Source organism: Bombina bombina, chromosome 2, assembly GCF_027579735.1.
Source record: "Bombina bombina isolate aBomBom1 chromosome 2, aBomBom1.pri, whole genome shotgun sequence".
NCBI lineage: Eukaryota > Metazoa > Chordata > Amphibia > Anura > Bombinatoridae > Bombina > Bombina bombina.
Window position 1 is genome coordinate 666,160,853 of NC_069500.1, and position 21,910 is coordinate 666,182,762.

Consider the following 21,910-nt stretch of genomic DNA (forward strand, 5'->3'; position numbering starts at 1 on the left):
GTATACACAATATATACACACAAACAGAGTTATACACATACACTGGCACACAAATACACACACAGGGGTACATACATATACACACACACAGAGAGAGTTACACACATACAGAGTTATACGCATACACCGGCACACAAAAACACACACACAGAGACTTACACACATACACACAGAGTTACACACACACACAGTTACACACACACATAGAGTTACACACATACATACAGAGTTACACACATACACACATACACACAGTTACACACATACACACACACACACACAGATTTACACACACAAAGAGTTACACACATACACAGTTACATACATACACATACACACACAGAGTTACACACATACACACACAGTTACACACATACACAGAGATACAATATGGAGCTCTGAGATATCGTGATATAAAGGACTTTATTATCAGTGATCTCTTTACCAAGAGACTTATATCTGGTTCTTTATTTAGTGTAAAAAGCCTATTCAATACAGTGTGTAAGATATCACCTCTTACGTTCCCTAGCCTAGACCAAGCAAGGAAATTTAAATTATTTTCTCACAAAATAAAATGAGAGCATATGACAATGTCCTGATATAACAGTGATTTTATGCCTGTGCCACTTGTATTCCCCTGTCATAACATTATGGCACTGGCAGTGAAGGGGGAGTTGTACCGACCCGTAACCCAGACGCTCGTATTCACCTCGGGAGTAACCCCAGGACACGGCATGGTATATGGAGAGTAGTAGTACGGCCCCCAGTGCCAGTACCTTGGCATTTCTCACTGTGAAGTGCTGGTTAATTTCCCGCTTGCCTAGGTTGTAGGCCAGGGTCGCCATCTTGGCTCCTCCATGACAGCAGCATGATATGGAGTTGTCAGGCACTGAGGGGCAGCACTGCGGCTGCAAGGGCGGAGAAGGGGAGGAGGATGCGGCGAGGGGTACTACTGCACTAAGCAAATCAGCACATTTCCGTAAACAAGAGTTGCATGGCACTGCACTCCGTGTCATAATTATTGCAGCCAATGCACCCAATATGTTACCCAATAAAAAAAAACACGCTCACAGATACTGCCAAAGCAAATATCCCCAATAACTAACAGAGCTAATACAAACTATAGACATACAGTAGCGAACTAGCATCCACCATGTAACTTAAGAAACTAATATAAACAAACAAACCATACACACAGTCGCTAAAAAAACTAATACACACCATAACTAACAGAACTAACTTGGCCCTGAGTATGTCCCTGCCTGTCTAGTGGTGTCACCCACCCTGCGGGTGTCACCCGGGTGCTGTCCGTACTCCCCGCACCCCCTAGTGATGCCACTGTTAATAGGTAGTTTATGGGTGTTACTGTACTCTGTAACAGTTTAGTTATGAGTTTTATGTAACAGTTTTGTTGCGTAAAACTCATAACTACTGCTCTCATATGGCGGTATGGATCTTTTCGTTATAGGGTGTAACACAAGCTTTTTAGCCTCACCGCAAAACTCGTAATGGTTACGCTATGAGAATCCCATGAAAAAAGTCCTTTTTTTGAGTGTGGGACTGACGTTGCGTTACAGGCTAAAAGGCTTGCGGTACAGCTATACCGACAAGACTCATAATTGCTGCGTTGCTGTTTTAATGCTGAAATGTCAATTTTTTCAGCGTTAAAACACGAACGCAAAACTCGTAACCTAGGTGATTGTCTTTTATTCTAATCATTTGTAATACTGTCATATAATAAATATTTTTGTATATGATTGTGTATGGAACACTCTACGTAAAATAAACTATTATATTTTATTGAGATTTGTTTTTCTATGGCAATTTCACTTTATTTAACTAATTTAACACTTAACTTTAGCACTGTTTTATGGGTTTTTATTCTTTCTTCTGTTTTTTTTTAATAACAGCAGCTTTCCACTAAATCTAGTGGACCACCAACAACTATATATGCATTTATATAGATCATTACTATTTAAGTGGTGCTCTCACACTGTTTATTTATCCCAAAGTATTACTTTAGATTAAGCTGCAAATGTCCTCCTGCTCCCCTTTCTATATTAGGCAGCAGTAACAGTAAAAAGTTATTTTAAAATGACTATTGTTTCTGGTTACTTTAAAATGGCTGCGAAGCTCAGCCCACTGATGACATCACAATCTAGGCTGCATTAAAGGCTTCACTAGTTGCAAAAGACTCACTAATTGGATTCAAAAGACTGTTAATGCTATTCAGCAGAGGGACTAGATGCAGCCCAGATCATGATGTAATCAGTGGGCAGAGCTTGGCACCCATTTCAAAGTGACCAGAAACAATATTCATTTTAAAATAGCTTTTTTTTACTGTTACTGCTGCATGATATAGAAAGGGTGCAAGAGGATATTTGCTGCTTAATGTAAAGTATGACTTTAAGATGACGAATGTGTACACTGTCCCTTTAAATTGTAATGTAATTGTTATTTTTATTTTAGGTGACAGTGGCAATCCTTGTCAGTTAGTTAGTTAGTTAGTGACCCCAATATCCCACCCTCACACTCAGGCTGAGATTAAATGTAATGACGTGCGTAGGAGCATGAGGAGTTAAATAAAAGAACTTTTGGAGTACTCAATTATGCGATTTCATGCTTTAGACCATTCAGTATGGATCTACAGTATTCACCGGCCAAGGTCAACGTTATAATTCTTGTCATGTGCAAGCTACATAACATGGCTATAAGGCGGGGAGATATGGTGGAAGTTAATTTGGAGGATGTACCTGAAGTGTATGAACCATATGAATTGATTAATTGTGACACAATCCAATATGGAGTAAGGAAAAGGATGGAAATTGTTGAGAGTTTTTTTTTTTTACTTCTAGTTTCTTTTTAAAATCCATCTATAATTTATATTATTAACCAAACATGAATTGGCCTGAATTTCTTCTTTTTTCTTCAACAGGAACTATTTTATTACAAGAATGTGTTAAAAGAAGATACCCCCTATTTTTGTCATTTTTTTATTTAGTTTTATAAGTATTTATATTAATAAAAAAATGCAGTTTCCCATGAGTCATTTTATTTGTTTATGTTGGTTATAAAGGTCAAATATTTATGTATTCATTTGGTAAGAAAAGGTGCATTTTCTTTAAAAAAAACACCACAGTATTTAACAATAAACTTTATAAATAGAACAACAGAAAATTAAACCCTGAATATATATTTAAACATGGATAAACAAATATACTGCAAGCATAACTATAAAGATGCAAGATAGATAGATAGATAGATAGATAGATAGATAGATAGATAGATAGATAGATAGATAGAGGTATAGATATATATATTAAATGTAGTTTTAATTACTTTGTGAGCTTCTCTTGGCTAGTATTTACAATTTGTGCTGTAACCTTATCTGTTCCTTCAGTAGATTGTTATGTTGTTCCCTTTTTAATTATTATTTTTTTCTTACTCTATCCTTATTCTTTTTTCTAAATACTGCCTCTGAATGAGGATTCCATTTTCTGTCAGGCACTGCAATTCTGTTCTTGGTCTTTCTGCAACTTGTACAAACTCAAGGAAGAATCCAGCACCACTCCTTTGCAAGTACCCCACCAGAGTCTCTTTATTGGGATAAAGAAAACACAGATGCAATGTTTTGGGCTTCATATTCAGTCCTTATTCCATCCCGTTATACTGCGCAGTGGAAATATGGTAGAAAGCAGTCGAAACAAGTTCCTTATTAGAAATTTTCTGAGGATGACAAAATCAAAGACATTTTCGATTGGAGAGATGATAATCATAACTTATTTTCTGAGAAAGTATTTCTCCTTAGTATAAGGTGGAGTTTATTCACTGGACCAAGATCAGAGGAACAAAATATTAGATTAAAGGGTTCCGCAGGGTATGTCAAGTTTCAGGCCATAAAAGGACAAGAAAGCAATGCCTGAAAAGATATTGTGATCCATACAGGTGACAGAAAAACATGAGAGTGCTTATAAAGAGTTATCTGAATAAATGTAAGTTTTATAAGTCATATTATTTAACTTTTTTGTTTCTATGTGAAAGCAGTTACTTATTTAATAGTAATAATCTTCACATGTACAGCATAAAGACTTTATTATTTCACAAACGTGAACTTTATCCAATTTACAAAAGGAAAAAATATATTTTGAAGTAACATTTTTTATAAAACAATATTTGTTTAAATCTTATCCTTTGTAAGCTGAAATGATGATGTCCATTTTTAGACATAGATATAAAAAAAGTGCTCCTTTGTATTATGGAGAATCCACAAGGTATGTCAATTAAAAATATTAGCCTTTTTTTTTTAAATTGTACTTCAATTGACACATACCATTGTGAGTTCATAGGATTATCTTTCACAGAGACTAGACATATCTTGTCACATTAAAGGGACAGTATACACAAAATTTCTTATAACTGCATGTAATAGACACTAATATAAAGAAGAATATGCACAGATACTTATATAAAAATCCAGTATAAAACCATTTAAAAACTTACTTAGAAGCTCCCAGTTTAGCACTGTTTATAAGGTTATGCTGGGACACCCACTGAAAGTGGCTGGGAAAGCATGAAAGGCAGAAAAATCCCTTCCCCACCCTCCCCTGCACATGAAAAGACCCTTTACACAAGCAGAAATCTATAGACATCAGTATAAATCTAAAACTTTTGGGCTTGGTTAGGAGTCTGAAAATTAGCACAATGTTATTTAAAAATAAGCAAAACAGTACAATTTTACAAAAACACTCCAAGAAGGGCTATATAAGCGGATAATCTACAAAACATTTATGCAAAGACAAATCTAGTGTACAATGTCCCTTTAATGTCTACTTCTGTTACCAATGTAATATTCAGACTAGAAGTGAGACAACCCAAAAATAAATTCTATCAAGAGCATTGACTAAAACCGAATGTGCGTTAGAAATACATAAAATACTTTTGCTCTTTACTTAGAAGAAAATGTTATTTTTTTATTTTAAATCTATTTATTTTTTTAAATACAAGATAACATTTTCTTATAAGCGAAGAACAAAGGTATTTGAAGCATTTCTATTAAAAAAATAATAATGTTTGTTTTGTTTAAAATGGATATATTCTATATCAAGGTATTTGACTGGGAAGGACTCAAAAGTGTAGATGTATGTGTGTATATTTGTATATGTGTATGTTTTAATTTGTGTTTATATGTGTATATATCTATGTACGTGGGCACCTGCATATGTACACATATAAACACATAAACATATATATATACATACATAGATATATATATATATATATATATATATATATATAAAGCCCTTCTCAGTCAAACACCTTGACATATTCCACATCCCTTTCGAACCCTTTTATACATTTATTTAAATAATAAATGTATATTTTACATTTAATATATTTATATATGATTGTTAAACTTTATTTATATGGTTTACATGTATTTTTTATATTTTTACTTTAGCGTTAACACTTACTTCAGGTCTCAAGTCACGCAAACGTTTTAATCTGGTATGTATTGCGCTCAAGCTTGTACTATGAGTGATGTTTAGTGAGTCTGCAATATTCATTGAAAGTATAGGGAGCACTAAAGGGATGTCGGCCACGCTTAACATTCTGTGGTTATTCAGTTTTACCATGGACTTGTAACCCCAGATTGCTCACTAATTCTAGCACTGCATTTAAATGGACAGTATACACCAAATTTTTTTTTTGCTTAAAAAGATAAGATATCCCTTTTTTACCCATCCCTCAGTTTTGCATACCCAACACAGTTATATTAATACACTTTGTACCTCTGTGATTACTTTGTATCTAAGCTTCTGCAGACTGCCCCACTATTTCTGTTCTTTTGACAGACTTGAATTCTAGCCAATCAGTGCTGACTTCTAGGTAACTCCATGGGCGTGAGCACAATTTTATCTATATGGTACACATGAACTAACACTCTCTAGTTGTAAAAAAAAATGTTAAAATGCATTCAGATAAGAGGCAGCCTTCAAGGGCTAAGAAATTAGCATATGCGCCTAGCTAGATTTAGCTTTCAACTATGACTACCAAGAGAACAAAGCAAAATTGATGATAAAAGTAAATTGGAAAGTTGTTTAAAATTACATGCCCTATCTGAATCATGAAAGTTTATTTTTGACTAAACTGTCCCTTTAAGAAAGCATGGGCTGAAATTATGTAATATATTTCTATTGGTGACTTATAAGATTTTGCTGTTTACTAATAATACAAATGTAACCATTATTAATTAGTCACCATAATTTTTAGCTTCCCCTTAGATAGAAAATGTTATAGCAAATGCGCTAGACCAATAAAATTGTTTTGTAAAATCTCAGAGCAAGCAAGACATAAAATCTCTTTTCTGTTTCATCAACAGATTGATTTGTTTTCTGCTGTAAAATACGTGTCTATACTCTCTAAACTGTACTGTTTTTCTTCTTATCTTCATTTGGCAGGAGAAAGAAAGCAAAAAGAAATAACCTGAATCAATGTGTAAGAACATACAATTGGTATAATTATGGAACAATATCTTCTTCTTGGTAGAATTGATATTGTGTTAGTTTCAAATCATGGAACAGTGTTTGCTGAACATTTTATACCAACTCCAACACAATAAAGCTGAAATTAGAACTTAAAAGAATCTATAACTCATTATTCTATAGGTGCCCTCACAGTTTTTGTTGCCATAGCTTAATAATTCCTGTAAACATTCTTCTGCAAGCGCATATTTGAAATGATTTTCTAGATTGAAAATTGGTTCTTTTAGAAAATTGGTGTCCTTGTATGAACTTATTTTTCTTTTGCTGCACAAAGTACATAGCTTTCCTGCATTTAAATCACTGCCATAAAAATATATACAGCCTAATAAATATATCAAGTGGCTTTGAAGTTGGGATCTCTGTATACAATCAAGTGGTTAAATAAGTACATTTTATTTAAAAATATGTTACACTTTAACTTGTTTCTGCATTTTAGAAAGCTCTTCGGCATTTATTTTACAATCCAGTAAAATTATTTTCTATAAATAAACAACTATAAGCATCTCTGCAGTCAATTGGGTAGTCTTAAGGGACATCAAAGTAAAAAACATACATATATAGTTCAAACAGTGAGTACTAATAAAATACACCAACACATTAGTGCATTTTCATTTAGCATTTTCTGTCCCTTTAAATACACACACACACACACACACATATATACTGTATATAGTGAGAAAGGTCCATAGTATCTAACATTAAAATCAGCTGCAGTTCCAAAAACAGATATATAGGAGAGCTGTGTCATTCAAAGGAACACACATATTGAAGGTCAAACATAATACAGCGAGATTGAAAAAGTATTTTATATATTTATATATATATACAAGATAGGCTATTCCTTACAACAATAAAGTCAGCTGTAGTTCAGAAATTGACATATAAAAGGGTTGTGTCACACAAATGACCATATGAATTAAAGGTTAAGTAAGACATAGCCAAACAGAGTAAAAAGTAAAAAAATGTTTCCAAACATGTATGTATATATATATATATACTGTATATATACTAGTTTCTGTTAATGTTTATTTACTACACTGGCATCCTTGTATTATATTATTGTTTCTTAAAATGTCACAGCTATTTTTGTCTGACAGCAGGAGCGAGCTGCACTGTGTATAATGGCGTGGTCGGGCCGGGCTGTGACTAAACAGCTGGCCCGATGCGCTATGTGAAAAAAACAGACCCGCTCAGAAGAGCACAGAGAGCGGGTCTGTAAAACAGCCGTTGTTTTAAAAAATTCGAAGGGAATATTATGTTTTATAAAGTTTGCGCTAAAATAATGTTATATAATTCTGCACTATGTGCAGAATTATATAACATTATTTTTGAGGTTTACTGACACTTTAATAGCCAAAGTATATTCAGGTTTTCGTCATACAAATAGTGGTTAACCAATAAGAACATAGCACAAGGTATTTTTTTTTAACTAGCACACATTGTTTTAACTATGTCTATGATTAAGGCCACTGGCTGAACATGTCAGACTAAGACCATTGCTTTTTGCTGTTTGCTGCTAGCTGCATGTTGCAGCATTTCCTTTTAATTTTTGTTGAATAATTTCTGTACTTTTTAACCGAAGCAAGTGCCGGCTGTCCAGTTTATTTTTTCTTTAAAAAGCATGTCCCTATACTGCTGAGCACCTTCAGGTCCCAAGGATTACAACTGCCAAGTGCAACCGTACAGTATTCCCTTATTGGTGGAGGATTAGTCACAAGGGAGAGCAATGAGAGGGACCGTCAACACAGCATGAGATCAGCGTTTGACTGCACCTGACAGTGCAAGGAACAGAGGAGCAGCGGGAGTTGCAGGTACGAAAAAACCCTGAAAAGTAAGGAGGCAACTTGATTGGACAGTGGGGTGCCTCTCGCCTCCCGATGTGCTGCAGTGAGCGGTGAATTGGAAGACGGGATCGCAACGCCTCAAGCCACTAAAGTAAGATTTTCCTTTATCTTGGGGTCATAGTTTTGCAGCCACTCCCGATCCGACCCATCATAGCTGTCTATTACTACACCCCCCCTACTCCCTCTGATAAGCTCTTAGCTTTGACCTGAATACCCTGACCGGAACACTTGTAGTTAAGAGCACAGGCACACTGGGGACTAATCTTCTACTTGCTCACATTGAGAATCTACGGTACTTGTGATACCTGTTCCCCCAGGAGTGTAACCGAGTGCCTCTCAAGTATGGAACCACCATACACTTAACAAATACAAGAGAATAATATTTCTAATGAGTGCAGGTTTCCTATAAATTCGACACAAGGAACTGGTAATTCAAGTATTGATTAAATTAACCATTTGATTGTATGTTGGAAATGGACTTTCGATCTATACACATACCTCTTGCCTGAAATTGTACTTGTGGGTAATCAAATATAGAGACATTTGGTGCTTATGGGACTTACAATTTAAAGCTTAACTGTCAAAGTTCATATCTTTCAATATATATATTTTTTGTAAATTTTTGTTAATTTTTGCTATTACCATGTTTTGTTACTTCTATGCTTTATCATCCCCAGACTTAGTTATATCATGATCTGATGTTACTGTGCCTTTGATTGTACCTCCCCTCATTCTAAATAGTCAGAGAATTAAGATCCTCTGAGTTGTAACTAGATATATAGAACAGGGTACTTTCTATATATCCCTAAATTATGTGCCAAATGAGATATGATATTCATATTTTATAAACATGACAATTCTAGCTAGTTTTATTTATGTTCTCTGGTTACCTAAAGTCCTCACCAATAGACACATTATTAGTGTCCCTTATCAGCATTGTAATCACAATTCAATTAGTTTGGAGAAGAAGGGGTCCAAAGGCACTACTTGTGAGGAACTTCCTGTGGCTCAAATTGAATAATAGAGTGAGATAATAAAGATATATACAATGAGCTGGAGGGTGCTGTGTATAAACAAACTTGAAGAGAACAGGTATAGGAGATAGATATCTCCTAATGAGAGTATACACCTATAGCACTCCAGAGAGTTTGATGAAATAATATTAATGTCTTACAACAAATTGGTATCTGTATTGTTTTAATTTTGTCATTATTGCCAATCACATATGTAACATGGACAGATGAAGAAAATGTGATTAAAATATAACTTTTAATAGAGTTTTGTTAAAAAATAGGGGAAAAAATTATTAATTAAAAACACACACAAAGTGTTGCTGTAATACATTCTGAATTGTGAATCAATATGTTACACAATTTGTGGATGGAATCTGTTAGTAATATCTCTTGTGGGGTTGAATGTATTTACCACAAGTAGTTAATAAAGTGGGTCGAACAATCAATCACTTTTTTAAGCTTATGCGGCTTTCATATATATATAGTAATGAGTTGCAATAATTGAAACACAAGTGAATATTCTTTGGAACATATCTGGTTCAATAATTGTATTTATCCCTAGGGGTTAATATCTTGTGGCCAACATTCACCTATGTCACTTGGTATCTCACAGCTAAATGGTTGTAAGGCTTGCAAGGCTTGGGTTCTGTGAATATGTTTACCTCAAGGGTTTCTGTGAATATGTTTACTTCAAGGGGTTAATGTATTGGATCAAACATTGAGTCTAAAAGCTATTTGGAACTTGTCTGGTTCAGTAATTATATAATTATATTTGTCCCAAAGGACAATTCAGTTAGTGACTGCATTTAATTTAATGTAATGGTACTAGTGGGTTAACATCTGGTACCTTTGTAATTTAGTATCAGCTTATTATTATTTTTTCCTCTCATATTGCTGAAAGATATGAGTTGATTATACATTGTTTGTTTTTTTAAATTAGCAATATTGGCATACACCACAATACCTGTATATAGGGCTCTAAAAACACTACCATAAGCTTAATATAGCTAGTATATTAGAAGTGACAGGGGCATGTCCTGATCAGCTCAACATTATACCGTATGTAAACAAAGGCTTAACAATATAATAATTATCGAATGTGTTTATACAGTTTTAATATAACAGCTAGTTGTTAGTGCTTGGATATTATCAACAAAGTACTTGTACAAGGTACCATTATTAGAAGTAAATATTAGAATGTAAATACTATAAGTCATTAGATATTTTCCTAAATAAACAAGGTTACCATATATAACTCATTGATCATATAAGTATTCAATTCTTGAAAGAAGTACTGATCAAAACTAATTTTTTGTAAACTTAGTTCCAAGTTTCATAGGCCTAAGTGAATTCAAGCATCATTAGTAGAATGAAACTTGTCCTTTGCCTATAGGATGGAAGCGTCTAATACTGAGGGTGGATCAAACACTTATTATTCACAAATATCTAGAGCTGACCTTGACCAGTTAGAACATGACTTTGAACAGATTTTTAATGAAATTGCGGCTAGCAGTTCTTTGAGTGGTCAATTTCAGACAATGGAAACATTAATGAAAAAGGAAACCAAACTCAAAATGGGACAAATGGACCCTAGAGAGATATATCCATCTAAGAATAGTTCAGAGAGGTCTTAGGATCCGAAAATGTCCTACATTTGCAGTAGATAACAAAACATTCATTGGAGAATTGGAATAATAATTTGTCTCAATGTTCCTTTAAATTCATGCATTTGATTATAGAGTACAAGGACACACAACTTCTAGGTGTTAGAGAGGAAATAGAAAAACTACAGACTGCACTTGATATATACACCTCAGAGGCTAAATATAAAGAATATGATGGTATGCTGAAAGAGACCATTGCCACACTCAAAAAAGAGTTTATTGAGATAAAACATGAGAAATTTATGAGAGATCAACAAGACTACTCCCAAGGCAGAGTGTATATTTGACAAAGATTTTTCAGAAGCAGGTCACAAGATAGATATAGAAGAAGAAACCAAGGAAGGGGAGAGAACCTAGGCAATGAGGGAACAGAGCCAAATGTAGGAGGTACTGAATCAGGGGGTACAAGTAACTCGGATAATGAGACTTCGGATAATGACCAAGGATATAGTCAGAATGTCACCATTCCTAAATCTATATTGAAAACTCCAAAGAAACAAGCTCAAAGGACAGTTAAATTTGGTGATAATGTAGCTGAAACCTCAGCACAATCAGGGAATGGGAGACAACCGCCTGGCCCACTGAACAGAGATAGCAATGCCTTGACACCAGACAATAGAGACCACAATGACCTAGAACATGTTTTTCAGTCCACCCCAGTGAAACACTTCATAAGAGGAGGAAGAGGAGGGGAAGGAAGGGGCACAACAAGAGGATTAATGAGAGGCAGGATGAACAATTCACGCTGCCACGTGAGGCAAAACTGAAAACAAGCCAAATACCAGTAATGAGTTTAACAACCACTAATAACGTGATTAATTTAAGACTATTGTCTAAGTGATTCTGAACTTAAAGTGTTAGGTTACGGACTAGGCTTTGTGCCAGCGAATAGATTCAACCTATTCCAAACATTAGTAGATGTCAATAGGTTAATTCGTAATCTCATTTTAAAGAAGCACTTTAACAATCAGACTGATGTTGAGGAGGACAGGGACACTGTACAGAGATACACAAATCCCCCTAATGACACTTTTCACTGGGAATTTTCAGAACAACAAGATATTCAGAATCTAGAGAGTCTTGAGAGAGAGAATGATCAACAGACACCAGGGATCAATGGACATAGTGAGTATAGACCAAAATTTGTTTTCTATCCGGTTCAATCAAGAGGAGATTTTCTCCTTACCTTCCAGAAAAGGGTAGAGGCAGACCTTATTGATATAGCCAAGAAACCAGCCAAGAATCATTCCGACCTTTCTAAAGAAGAAAGGCAAGCTATAGATTCTTTTAAAAAGAACGATGAATTAGTAATCAAGATGGCGAGCAAAGGTGGGAGTATTGTGGTTTGGAGTAGAGAAGTCTACAAGAGGGAGATCATGAGACAACTAGGTGATCATGAGGATTACAGATATTAACCAGGAGACCCAACATCTGTTTTTGAGGGAAATAAGGTCCCTCTTGGATGATGGCCTAGAACTAGGACATATTGATCGTGAAACTCATGACTACCTACACGTCCAAGAACCAATAATTCCCATTTTTCACATTCTTCCAAAAGTCCATAAGTCCATTAATGAGGTCAAGGGGCGCCCTATAGTTTCAGGGATTGGATCCCTATATGAACCATTCTCAGAGTGGCTGGATAGTCTACTACAACCACTAGTCTTGAATTTAAAAAGTTACTTAAGAGACACTAAACATCTCTTACAAATTTTGGATAATTGTACATGGGAATCACAGTTTAGTTGGCTAACGGTTGATGTGGTGTCCCTTTATTCCTCTATACCCTATGAAATGGGGCTGAGAGTGTTCTGATTTTTTCTTGAAAGAGAAATAAAGTATACATCCAATTTCATCAACTACATACTTGAAGTAACATGGTTTCTTCTAAACATAATTACTTTAAATTTGAAGGTAATTATTTTCTCCAATTAAAAGGCACTGCAATGGGGGCAAAGTTTGCACCCTCGTTTGTCAACCTCACAATGGGCTGGTGGGAATTAACCCACATATATGGAGAGAATAACAACTTTGCAAATAAAATTAAATCCTACTACAGGTATATAGACAATTTGATATTTATATGGATGAGAAACATGAGAGAGGTAGCATCTTTTATAGACTCCCTTAACCAGAATGTATGGGGCCTGATATTTACTTATGAGTGTAATTATTCCTCAGTTTTTATCTTGATTTGAAAATCCTTTCCAACAAGGGAACAGGAAAAATTGAAACATCCAATTATAGGAAACCAATTTCGGGAAACACCCTCCTACATGGCAAAAGCAATCATCCAGCCAGTGTTCAAAAATCTATAGCAAAAGGGCAATTTGTAAGAATGAAAATAAATTGTTCAAATGAGAGGGAGTACAAGATACTTAGGCCTAGATTTAGAGTTTGGCGGTAGCCGTGAAAACCAGCGTTAGAGGCTCCTAACGCTGGTTTTAGGCTACCGCCGGTATTTGAAGTCAGTCAGGAAAGGGTCTAACGCTCACTTTCCAGCCGCGACTTTTCCATACCGCAGATCCCCTTACGTCAATTGCGTATCCTATCTTTTCAATGGGATCTTTCTAACTCCGGTATTTAGAGTCGTGGCTGAAGTGAGCGTTAGAAATCTAACGACAAAACTCCAGCCGCAGAAAAAAGTCAGTAGTTAAGAGCTTTCTGGGCTAACGCCGGTTTATAAAGCTCTTAACTACTGTGCTCTAAAGTACACTAACACCCATAAACTACCTATGTACCCCTAAACCGAGGATCCCCCACATCGCCGCCACTCTATTAAATTTTTTTTTACCCCTAATCTGCCGACCGCCACCTACGTTATCCTTATGTACCCCTAATCTGCTGCCCCTAACACCGCCGACCCCTATATTATATTTATTAACCCCTAATCTGCCCCCCACAACGTCGCCGCCAGCTACCTACAATAATTAACCCCTAATCTGCCGACCGCAAAGAGCCGCGACCTACGTTATCCTTATGTACCCCTAATCTGCTGCCCCTAACACCGCCGACCCCTATATTATATTTATTAACCCCTAATCTGCCCCCCTCAACGTCGCCTCCACCTGCCTACACTTATTAACCCCTAATCTGCCGAGCGGACCGCACCGCTACTATAATAAAATTATTAACCCCCTAATCCGCCTCACTCCCGCCTCAATAACACTATAATAAATAGTATTAACCCCTAATCTGCCCTCCCTAACATCGCCGACACCTAACTTCAAGTATTAACCCCTAATCTGCTGATCGGAGCTCACCGCTACTCTAATAAAATTTTTAACCCCTAAAGCTAATTTTAACCCTAACCCTAACACCCCCCTAAGTTAAATATAATTTTATTCTAACGAAATAAATTAACTCTTATTAAATAAATTATTCCTATTTAAAGCTAAATACTTACCTGTAAAATAAACCCTAATATAGCTACAACATAAATTATAATTATATTATAGCTATTTTAGGATTTATATTTATTTTACAGGTAACTTTGTATTTATTTTAACCAGGTACAATAGCTATTAAATAGTTAAGAACTATTTAATAGCTAAAATAGTTAAAATAATTACAAAATTACCTGTAAAATAAATCCTAACCTAAGTTACAATTAAACCTAACACTACACTATCAATAAATAAATTAAATAAACTACCTACAATTATCTACAATTAAACCTAACACTACACTAGCAATAAATAAATTAAATACAATTCCTACAAATAAATACAATTAAATAAACTAACTAAAGTACAAAAAATAAAAAAGAACTAAGTTACAAAAAATACAAAAATATTTACAAACATTAGAAAAAAATTACAACAATTTTAAACTAATTACACCTACTCTAAGCCCCCTAATAAAATAACAAAGACCCCCAAAATAAAAAAATGCCCTACCCTATTCTAAATTACAAAAGTTCAAAGCTCTTTTACCTTACCAGCCCTGAACAGGGTCCTTTGCGGGGCATGCCCCAAAGAATTCAGCTCTTTTGCCTGTAAAAAAAAACATACAATACCCCCCCCCAACATTACAACCCACCACCCACATACCCCTAATCTAACCCAAACCCCCCTTAAATAAACCTAACACTAAGCCCCTGAAGATCTTCCTACCTTGTCTTCACCTCGCCGGGTATCACACCGATCCGTCCTGGCTCCAAAATCTTCATCCAAGCCCAAGCGGGGGCTAGACATCCATCATCCGGCGGCTGAAGAGGTCCAGAAGAGGCTCCAAAGTCTTCATCCTATTCGGGAAGAAGAGGCGATCCGGACCGGCAACCATCTTGATCCAAGCGGCATCTTCTATCTTCATCTGATGAGGACCGGCTCCATCTTGAAGACCTCCACCGCGGACCCATCTTCTTCTTCCGACGACTTCCCGACGAATGACGGTTCCTTTAAGGGACGTCATCCATGATGGCGTCCCTCGAATTCCGATTGGCTGATAGGATTCTATCAGCCAATCGGAATTAAGGTATGAAAATTCTGATTGGCTGATGGAATCAGCCAATCAGATTCAAGTTCAATCCGATTGGCTGATCCGATCAGCCAATCAGATTGAGCTCGCATTCTATTGGCTGATCGGAACAGCCAATAGAATGCGAGCTCAATCTGATTGGCTGATAGAATCCTATCAGCCAATCGGAATTCGAGGGACGCCATCTTGGATGACGTCCCTTAAAAGAACCGTCATTCGTCGGGAAGTCATCGGTGAAGATGGATGTTCCGCGTCGGCGGGATGAACATGGATCTGGAAGAAAGAAGATTGAAGATGCAGTTGATAGAAGACTTCAGCCGGATCATGGACCTCTTCAGCTCCCGCTTGGATAAAGACTTCAGCCGGATCATGGACCTCTTCAGCTCCCGCTTGGATGAAGACTTCAGCTGGATCATGGACATCTTCAGCCCCCCGCTTGGGCTTGGATCAAGACATCGGAGGAGCTCTTCTGGATTGATCGGTGAACCTGGTATGGTGAAGATAAGGTAGGAAGATCTTCAGGGGCTTAGTGTTAGGTTTATTTAAGGGGGGTTTGGGTTAGATTAGGGGTATGTGGGTGGTGGGTTGTAATGTTGGGGGGGGTATTGTATGTGTTTTTTTTACAGGCAAAAGAGCTGAATTCTTTGGGGCATGTCCTGCAAAGGGCCCTGTTCAGGGCTGGTAAGGTAAAAGAGCTTTGAACTTTTGTAATTTAGAATAGGGTAGGGCATTTTTTTATTTTGGGGGTCTTTGTTATTTTATTAGGGGGCTTAGAGTAGGTGTAATTAGTTTAAAATTGTTGTAATATTTTTCTGATGTTTGTAAATATTTTTTTATTTTTTGTAACTTAGTTCTTTTTTATTTTTTGTACTTTAGTTAGTTTATTTCATTGTATTTATTTGTAGATATTGTATTTAATTAATGTATTGATAGTGTAGTGTTAGGTTTAATTGTAGGTAATTGTAGGTATTTTATTTAATTAATTTATTGATAGTGTAGTGTTAGGTTTAATTGTAACTTAGGTTAGGATTTATTTTACAGGTAATTTTGTAATTATTTTAACTATTTTAGCTATTAAATAGTTCTTAACTATTTAATAGCTATTGTACCTGGTTAAAATAAATACAAAGTTACCTGTAAAATAAATATAAATCCTAAAATAGCTATAATATAATTATAATTTATATTGTAGCTATATTAGGGTTTATTTTACAGGTAAGTATTTAGCTTTAAATAGGAATAATTTATTTAATAAGAGTTAATTTATTTCGTTAGATTTAAATTATTTTTAACTTAGGGGGGTGTTAGTGTTAGGGTTAGACTTAGATTTAGGGGTTAATACATTTATTAGAATAGCGGTGAGCTCCAGTTGGCAGATTAGGGGTTAATGTTTGAAGTTAGGTGTCAGCGATGTTAGGGAGGGCAGATTAGGGGTTAATACTATTTATTATAGGGTTAGTGAGGCGGATTAGGGGTTAATAACTTTATTATAATAGCGGTGCGGTCTGCTCGGCAGATTAGGGGTTAATAAGTGTAGGCAGGTGGAGGCGACGTTGTGGGGGGCAGATTAGGGGTTAATAAATATAATATAGGGGTCGGCGGTGTTAGGGACAGCAGATTAGGGGTACATAGGGATAATGTAAGTAGCGGCGGTTTACGGAGCGGCAGATTAGGGGTTAATAATAATATGCAGGGGTCAGCGATAGCGGGGGCGGCAGAATAGGGGTTAATAAGTGTAAGGTTAGGGGTGTATAGACTCGGGGTACATGTTAGAGTGTTAGGTGCAGACGTAGGAAGTGTTTCCCCATAGCAAACAATGGGGCTGCGTTAGGAGCTGAACGCGGCTTTTTTGCAGGTGTTAGGTTTTTTTTCAGCTCAAACAGCCCCATTGTTTTCTATGGGGGAATCGTGCACGAGCACGTTTTTGAAGCTGGCCGTGTCCATAAGCACCGCTGGTATCGAGAGTTGAAGTTGCGTTAAATATGCTATACGCTCCTTTTTTGGAGCCTAACGCAGCCATTCTGTGAACTCTCAATACCAGTGGTATTTAAAAGGTGCTGCCAGAAAAAAGCATGCGTAGCTAACGCACCCCTTTGGCCGCAGAACTCTAAATCTAGGCGATAGTGAGGACGTTACTAGACGATTATATGAGCGAGACTATAACAAACATATTATAAGAAAAATGAAATAAACAAGTGGACATGACAGATAGGAAAACATTGCTGAAAGACACACCAAAGGTGTCCACAACTAGGATTGCTAGAGACACAGAGAGAGTAACTTTTGTGACTCAGTATTCTTCAGATTACCAAGAAGTTTGCGAGGTAATCAGGAAACACTTGCCTATGTTAACTGTAGACAACGGATTGACAGATATACTAAAAAAATGGATGCAGGTTCTCATATAGGAAAGGGGTGACACTGGGAAACATCTTGTCACCCAGTGATCTACTACAGAATACGGCAACGAGCGCTTGGCTCACATCTAAAGGAATGTTTAGATGTGGCTATGGCCCATGCATTCCCTGTAGTTTTATACAGAAAGGAGAAAAATTCAGGTCAGTAGTCAATAACAAAGAGTATCATATTGAATGTTGTGTCAATTGTAGATAAAAATTTGCAATTTATATGGCCTGGTGCACATGCACGAAAAAACAGGACATTGGTTGTACCTCCAGGGAGGTTAGAGAGAGGATACAACAGCATTTATCAGATATCAAGAGATCTGATGCTAGCAAAACATTTTATCCAAGAGCATGACAGTTCCAATTTGACCTTTAAATGGATGGTAATTGAAAGACTTAAGAAACCCAAAAGAGGGGGAGATTTGAACAAGTTATTGCTAAAATGGGAGGCCTTTTGGATTTTTTCCTTGGCCACCAGGATCCCCAATGGATATAACTCCATTTATGATATCATTAATTTTTGGGAATAAACTACGACTGTAGACCAACAATGGATTTCACATAACAATAAAAACAAAAATAGTCAAATTAAATTAACCTATGGTATTCACCGGTCAGTTGTAGTACATGAGTGAAGGTATAGAAGTAGATTAAGAGTATTGTGACATAGGCCTGGAGGGTCTTTAACTTATATCCACTAGATATCAGTTAGTAATCTACAAGTAATATTAAAATATATAGAATAAAGGATATCTGAACCAATATCTAGGCTTTTTTAAGGTCGATTATATCCAAGCATTGTAATGGGTCTTTAGGAGTAGCACTTCTTCTGTTTTAGTCTCCCTCCTCTTTTGATACTTTTCCAGTCACACTTTCAGGGATATAGTCATGTACTTTAATAGTTTTAGTGAGAAAGGTCCATAGTATCTAACATTAAAATCAGCTGTAGTTCCAAAAACAGACATATAGGAGAGCTGTGTCATTTAAATGAACACACATATTGAATGTCAAATATAACACAGTGAGATTGAGGCTATTCCTTACAACAATAAAGTCAGCTGTAGTTCAGAAATTGAATTGACATATAAAAGGGTTGTGTCACACAAATGACCATATAAATTAAAGGTTATACAATTAGTGGGTTAACCAATAAGAACACAGCACAAGATATTTATTTTAACTAGCACACATTGCTTTAACCATGTCTATGATTAAGGCCACTGGACGAAACATGTCAGACTAAGACGATTGCTTTTTGATGTTTGCTGCTAGCTGCATTTTGTAGCATTTCCTTTTAATTTTTGTCGAATAAATTCTGGACTTTTTAACCGAAGCAAGTGCCAGCTGTCCTGTATATCTTTTATATATATATATATATATATATATATATATATATATATATATATATATATATACAGGTAGCCCTCAGTTTACGCCGAGGTTAGGTTCCAGAAGGAATGGTTGTAAATCAAAACTGTTGTAAATTGAAACCCAGTTTATAATGTAAGTCAACGGGAAGTGAGGGAGTTAGGTTCCAGGCCCCTCACAAAATTGACATAAGTAACACCTAATACATTATTTTTAAAGCTTTGAAGTGAAGACTTTAAATGTTAAACAGCATTATAAACCTAATTAAATAATCACACAACAGACTGTATCATTAAACTAAGTTTAACAAACAAAAACATTTTTTTACTTGCATTTTTCTGCAAACAGTTCTCTGCATTGTTAGCACATTAGATAATATTGGGTCTGCACCTATTCTATGCATTTCAATCTGGAGTGATTAATATGCAGTTAGGCACCTTCACCTCAAGCAGCTGGACAGGAAGATAATAGGGAAGTGGCTGCTAGATCACGTTGCTTTGAAAGCTGCTCGATAGCTAAGGTTTGTTCTGTGTACACAGATTAATTTCAGTCTGCTAAGCTTGCATAACTTTGCTGCAACACAAGCGGACAGCTCCTCCTACTGGCTATTTTAATTAGTGCACTGCTTTTCAATGCTTTTCAATAGCAGTCACATGACTGAAAAAAAAGGTTGTTATTCTGAAATGGCGCAAATTGAACCGGCATAAACCGAGGGCCACCTGTATATATATATATATATATATATATATATACACACACACAGAGAAGTGCACTCACAGGAACGAACAACCAGCTCAATACAATTGTTAGCCTGTTCTATGGCGATTTACCACCTGGGTGCAACTTCTTTTTGCCCAGTAATGCTTTTCACAGAGTAGAACTTTCCTGTAGTATATCAGTCTGATCCCGCCTATTACGGTCAGTCCAGCACCAAAATACCAGGCAATTCCTCTCTGAACAAGGAACACAGCAACCCAAGACGATCGTTTCGTCCTTCATTGGGCCTCGTCAGTGAGGTGTAGCAGTATTCCTCTAAGCACTCTGAGCAAGGAGACCACGTCTAGTTGCCCCTTTTTCCCATAGGGAGACTAAATACACACAGAGAGAAGTGCACTCACAGGAAAGAACAACCAGCTCAATACAATTGTTAGCCTGTTCTATGGCGATTTACCACCTGGGTGCAACTTCTTTTTGCCCAGTAATGCTGTTCACAGAGTAGAACTTTCCTGTAGTATATCAGTCTGATCCCGCCTATTACGGTCAGTCCAGCGCCGAAATACCAGGCAATTCCTCTCTGAACAAGGAACACAGCAACCCCACACGATCGTTTCGGCCTTCATTAGGCCTCGTCAGTGAGGTGTAGCAGTATTCCTCTAAGCACTCTAAACAAGTCCTCCCATAGGGAGACTAAATACACACAGAGAGAAGTGCACTAACAGGAACGAACAACCAGCTCAATACAATTGTTAGCCTGTTCTATGTCGATTTACCACCTGAGTGCACTTCTCTCTGTATGTATTTAGTCTCCCTATGGGAAAAAGGAGCAACCAGACGTGGACTCCTTGCTCAGTGTGCTTAGAAGAATATGGCTACACCTCACTGACGAGGCCCAATGAAGGCCGAAACGATCATCTGGGGTTGCTATGTTCCTTGTTCAGAGAGGAATTGCCTGGTATTTCGGCGCTGGACTGACCGTAATAGGCGGGATCAGACTGATATACTACAGGAAAGTTCTACTCTGTGAAAAGCATTACTGGGCTAAAAAGCTGCACCCAGGTGGCAAATCGCCATAGAACAGGCTAACAATGGTATTGAGCCAGTTGTTCATTCCTGTGAGTGCACTTCTCTCTGTATGTATTTAGTCTCCCTATGGAAGGAATAATGATACTAAGACAGCTAAGCATGTTAGATATTTGGAGACAGAATATGAGTTAGATACCACTGATAATGACTCAAATGAGGAAGGGGTACAGCAGATAGGTACAGCTTCAGCCCTTGATATACCATCTACAGATTCTACGGGGGTTTCAAAAAACGAGCAGGCTTTGGGACCGAAGCCAAAAAGAAAAAAACAAGGAGAAGAAGCAGGGGTAGAAAAAGTAAAAAAATCCAAGAAATACCATATGAGGGCCAATCGGACACAGGTCCGAAAATATGTTTGAAAAATGTAGTGAATTTATCACAATATGAATTGAATAAATCTGAGATAGAAGCATTAAGCATTGGTCTCAATTTTTCACCCACTACCCATTTTAACCTTTTTGACATCATCCTTGATATTAATAAGTTCGTTAGGAAATTGGCCCTTAAAAAGCATTTTTTTTGTAGAACCAGAAGTTGAAAGTGCTGAGGATAGACATGATGAGGTTGTTATTGAACAGGATGCTCATAATGCTATATTAAACTTTCACGACCATTGTGCCATTAACATATTAGTTAGTCTCATGGAGGATGGGGAAACTGAGGCCTAGATTTAGAGTTCGGCGGTAGCCGTGAAAACCAGCGTTAGAGGCTCCTAACGCTGGTTTTGGCCGCCTGCTGGTATTTGGAGTCAGTCAGGAAAGGGTCTAACGCTCACTTTGCAGCCGCGACTTT